This window comes from Numenius arquata, chromosome 14, assembly GCF_964106895.1.
Source record: "Numenius arquata chromosome 14, bNumArq3.hap1.1, whole genome shotgun sequence".
In the NCBI taxonomy this organism is placed as follows: Eukaryota; Metazoa; Chordata; class Aves; order Charadriiformes; family Scolopacidae; genus Numenius; species Numenius arquata.
The window spans coordinates 15,829,896-15,835,563 of record NC_133589.1 but is presented as its reverse complement, the minus strand read 5'-3'; positions in this window follow the sequence as shown (position 1 = coordinate 15,835,563).

Here is a 5,668-nt window from a genome sequence, read left to right as displayed (position 1 = left end):
TAGGTTGGATGTGATTATTTGCTGCTGCAGGATTTCCCAGAAAAACGCAGGCAACCTGAGCTGCGGGGTGAGAATTCAAGTAACTGGAAAGCAGCGGAGTGCATCCTCTGCATATCAATTTTTCAGTTGGCATCAGACTTAGCGCTCCAGTTCCAAGAACTGCCACTGGAAACAAACTCCTTCAATGAAGAGATGGGAACTCAGATATTCCCAGGGAAAAAAACGGTTGGGGGATATAAATACAATATAGGTAAAGTTTGCTTTTGCATGTAAATCACTAATGCTTTCTGCAGCACTCATTCATTTTTAACGTCTCTGTCCTTACCCACTGCTTCAGTCAAGACAGGTCTGTGTTGCAGCTTTGCTGTGGCTTTTACTTTAGGAATGTAAAAAAATAAAATGCAAGAAAGAAAGAAACAACAAAAAAAATAGATCATACCCTGCACAATAAAATTATGTTGGGAAAAACCCAGTATAGATTTAATTAATAATGAAAAATCACTCCCTTTGCTAAGGGATCTTACTCTGAACTAGTAATTCCTGCAAGCTAACTAGGAATGGGAACACTTTTTGGCAGTATAAGCTGGATCTCTATGTAAGTGTTTTTTAAGAGGCTTTGAAGGTAAATCAAATGCTTCAGGAATCATCTCTGCTGAGCAATGGCTCCTGAAATTGGGCAAAGATGGTGATTGGGCTCCAGCTCTTCCAGGACCTCCAAGCCTCTCTGCAACCAACTTTCGAATGACCTAGGCTAGATAATGAGATTAAACCAAGTCACCTCTCTGCCAAGCAATGCTATTGCTAAGGCAACCCCTCCTGGCATTCCTGTAGAGTTTGGGGGTTTTTGTACTAAAATCAGCAATCCCCTAGGGCATGTCTGCCGTAACCAAAGGTCTCGCCACTCACGAAGCAGCAGATCTAACTAGCGCTGCTGAATCTGGTCCTGCCCCATCTGCTCACCCTTCCGCTGTCATGGGTGGCCAAAGAGGACACGCAAGAACTGAAATCGGGAGCAGATTGTATTCCCATAGCAGAATATATACATTCCCATAGGGAACCATAAACTATGCTCTCTTTCCAAGCAGGAACCCCTTTTCCCGTGCCGCGGATCGCTGCCTGGCAGAGGCTTCTTTCACTTTCTGGTGTGGGAGCTGGTTGGGACAGACACCACATCTGCTTGCAATGATCTGAAACTTTCTTGCCCTCCTCCAGGCAGCCTTCCTGAAGGCAAGTTCCATGTGTGTACAATGTGCACATCCATGTTGCTTTAGCTGGAATATGGATCCCTTTTGGCCTCATGTTAAAATGCGTCCTCACGTGGTGAGAAACAGAATTTTGACTGGAAAGATAGGAACATGGAGCCAATATAAATATTCACTGAAAAAATAGGAATTACTTTCAAAATAGGTAAGCTCCCAATTTATGTCTTCCTACTTCCTGAAAATTTATCACATGTGCTTAGCTGATGGCTTTTTCCTAGTTTTCTGTTTTCTCTCTTTTCTCTCTGCTGACCTATTTCTGAAAGTGCAGCAGGAGCTGTGTCTTGCTACATTTTGTGGGCTGCGGTAGTTATTTCAATTAAAACTGGCAGTTGTGTCTTCAGTGGGATTGTGGGTTAGCCAGTTCTACTCCTAACAAATTTGTAGTGATACAGGGTAACCAGAGATACTTTGGAGTAAATCAGAATTCCTGCATTCCTCCTTGTGTAAATAAAATGACCAGAGTCGGGGTTTGGGGTTTTCTTTTTTGGTCTGAGCTGCTGGAGAATTCCTCTGCATGTCTACAGAGGGAAAAAAAATAATGTTGGAAACTGCCTCAATACAACCAACATGTTTGGTTCACTTTTCTGTCCACCTTCCTGGAGAGACAAGGACAGAACGGAGAGCCCAGTGAAGGGCTGCTGTGATGGCTGAGAGAGTGGCTTTGGTCACCCTGGAGGAGATGATGGAGGGGGACAAACTTGCACCTTGTGCTGTTCATGGGGGCTACAAGGACCCTGTAAGGGCAGGAAGCCACAGGTAGTGACAAGGGAAGCTCTGGTTCCCGTGCACCATGACATGCAGCCCTGGACTAGCCAGAAAAGTGGTGGGACCTCCATCCTTGGAGATTTTCAAAACTCAGCTGGGCAAAGTGCTGACCAACTTTCTTCAGCTTTGCAGCCAGACCTGCTTGGAGCAGGAGGTTGGACTGGAGACCTCCAGAGCTCCTGTTCCACCAAAAAACTTCAGTAATTTTTCTGTATGACTTAAGGATCAAGCAGCCCATTGCTGTTGTCAGACACAATCACCACTTTTCCCAGCTCAAACCACACAAATTTGCTGGTCTTTTGCTGCAAAGATCCCAATGACAATGGTTTCCTTCACATGGTTTCACCAAAAGAGATAACTGCTGCTCTGGTGAAAATGTGCCATCTTTCACAAGCCTGATGAGTACAGATTTCTTACAAAGAAGTCCGAGAAAATCTGCTCTTTCTTCCCACTGCTCAAAGAGCAGTTGCCTGTTCCCTGAGGGACTACTCTGAGCCTTTCTTTGTGAACCTGTTCCTTGAAGGAGGTCTTTCTGCCTTCTTTGCTTTTCTGCTTTTTGTCCAGCTTCTGAGACAGATGCTGAGAGACCCACAGATAAAACCTCCATCCGCCATGTCCCTCTACGAGCCTCTTTGCCTGCAGCCCCATCTCTTGAGATGGCTAAAACCCCAAAATACCATGGAGGGGGTATCTCAGATGTGCTTTTGTCTTGGCAGAAATGGCTACAAAGGATGAGAAGGTGGAAGAGGACCAGGGTGCTTAGCGAGGATGTGGGAGTGATGAGCAGAGAGGGGCACTGGGGAGATGTTGACTAACTGGGGAGAGTCAGATTTCAGAGACTGCCTTTTTTCACTAACTCTGGCTGGCCAAATATCACATCTCTCCTGGGGGGCCTCTCAGTATAACAAGGTTTCTCACCTGTTTTTGTATTAGGAAACCATTGACAGACCCTACATCACTTATTGACTTGCATCTGAAAATCCATTCATTTTGTGCTGTCACTACATTTTCATTTCCATAGCATATCCCGTATTTGGCCTGCTGATGTGTAGCATTTCTGCAACATCACTTCTCCAGATGTCAGCTTCAAACTGGAGATTGAAACATCTGGAGAGGGGAAAAAAAAAAAGCCAAGGATTTGCCAGCTGGGGTGGTGTGTGTGATGACAGGTCTGCGGGGGAAGCGCAATAGCTCGATGCGTTTGGACCTACAGCCAAATAGCTAAGGTGTTATTTACACATGCTGTTTACACACCTCACACAGGCATCGCTAAATTCAATACAAGCCAGTTGCTATTGGAATTGAGTTTTATTTTTTTCGACTAAGAGGTTTGGAAATTAAATGTTGTATGATATATTTTTGGAGTCGGCGCTGTCTGTCTGGAGCAATTTCTGTGGGTTAGATGAGCCCTCACGAATGCTTTCAACAAGCAGTTTGCTGGACAGTTAGAACAACTGCCATACTATTTTCCCAGGCTGAGTGATTGAAGTTAAAAAAACCCACCCCTTTTTAAATCAAAGATAAACTGAGTGATCATGAGAAAGGAAATGCTTCTGTGAGTAACTCCTCTGTCCTGCCCTGTCATCCCGCAGCGTGCTGTTTGTCTGCCCTTTCCCAGGAGAAGACCATGCACGTGGCTGATCCCACTATTTTGGGGGAATGTATGTAGCCGGGATTCAGTGTGATCAGGAACGAGAGAAGCTGAGCTCCCGTGCCAACACGCCCCTGTGGTCTCGTTTGAGAAGAATCATCTCCCATGGCATGGAGAGGTGCTCCCAGGGTGTAGCTTCATCCTCTGACTTTGGCACCTGGGTCTCTGCTGCCAGGAGAAACTGTCCCCGCAATGGGTTTTGAGCCTGGCTGGCCTCTAAAAATAGAAAGAAGTTAAACTATTTTGGGGACTGCTGGGAGGAAGGTCAAGAGGGTTTCAGAGCTATTGGGAAGGGGGAGGACACTGGCACAGAGGAGTGTGGGACCAGTGACATGGGATTGCAGCCACAGACCTGGGATATGGAGATGTTCCACAGTGAGTAAGAAATGGACCACTTGCACTGGCACAGAGGGCTACAGTAGCCAAAAACCTGGGGTATTAAAGAAACTGGCTGCTGAGCAGCATTTTTTCCAGCTGGTGCCTGTGGGACTGGTTTTTCCAAAGCTCAGGAGAGATACCAAAGTGGCACAGCATTTGCACACCACAGGAAATGAAGCAAAACAAACAAAAAAAACCCCAAAAATCCAAAAAGCTCCAAACTTTGTTTTTAACCATCCCAGTGATGTTAAAATTGCTTGATCCTTCCCTGTGATGCGTGCAGGAAAATCCCTTATGGCAGGGACCCTCCAAGAGCTGTGCACAAAGCAGGCTGAGGCTGGGGACTTTCCAGGTGAGCTCTTGGATTAGCGAGCAGGGATTTTCTAAGAGACACATGGAAAATGTGCACCGCAGGCCAAACGGCTGCGCAATCACCTCTTGTGTTGCCCTGAGATCAAAACCCGTCACTCCCCTTGAAAGAGATTGTTGCCCTGCATGAGTGAGTGTAACTTGTCTGGACAAAATATTGTTTAAATTCCCATGCTTCTGCAGAGAGCTGTGCTCAAGGTGAAGCAAGCTTCACCCTGGTGAAATGCCTGTGATCCTGGGAGCTGAATGCTGTCGGTCTTGGAGCTGGGGCTTTCTCAAGGAGCCTCTCTGCCCAAGTAGCACTGGAAACTCAGGTGCAAAGGCTCTCCAGTGCCAGGGAGCTGTCCTGGGGGGGCCTGGGGGAGCAGAACGGGCATGTACCTGCCACTCTGTCCAGAAAATTCATCTAACATCACAAACTGGATGCAGGTCTTCAGCTGACATGTTACCATCGCTCAGGGGAAGAGCATCTCCATGGCCCCTGGGGAGGAACAGGCCCCCCTTGAAAAGGGGCAGAGTGGAGGGCATTATAAGGACCCTCGGGGACAGCACACGGGTTTTAAACTGAGCAGGGATTCTACAGCTGTAAAGTAAGCTCTAAACTCTGCCTATGGTTGGAGCTAAGTTTAACCCCGATCCTTCCAAACCTGCGCTCATGTAATTGGAGGTCTGCCTGACCTCAGCTGTAGAAGACGTGTGATATTTTGGGAACAAGAAGGAATTCTTTCCCCCAGATCTTTTGCCAAACCTCAGCTTTCTGAGTGTGAGGGCGCAGCTCAGGCAGCAGGGTGCTGGTACAGGGTCCTGCTACCTGGCCCAGGAAAAATAAGCCTGGGTCAAGCCCACCAGCGTTGGATGCTTTGCAGGTCCGTGGCTCTCCCAGGCTTGCTGGGCTTCTCAGCATCGTGGTACTGTGGGACCGTGGTCAGGCAGGACTTGGTTGCTCCTTCCTGGTCCCAGCGTGAGTTGCGAGGGAGCCCAGGATTCCCAAGCTACTCTGGGCACTAAGCCATTGGCCTCCTTCCCGTTAGCCATAATCACTGGCTTGCTAGAAAATTTATGAGACCTGCTGTAGTGATATTCATGAATATAGAAGCTGTTGTAAATGTAATTTGTTTCCAGGATTTGACAGTGTTTATCTGCGTGACTTCAGCCACCCGTCATTCGCAGTCGCTACGACAGTGCTTCTGCCGACGGACTCCGATAGCCGTGAGCTTCTGTCAAGAATTGCAGTTTCATCCCT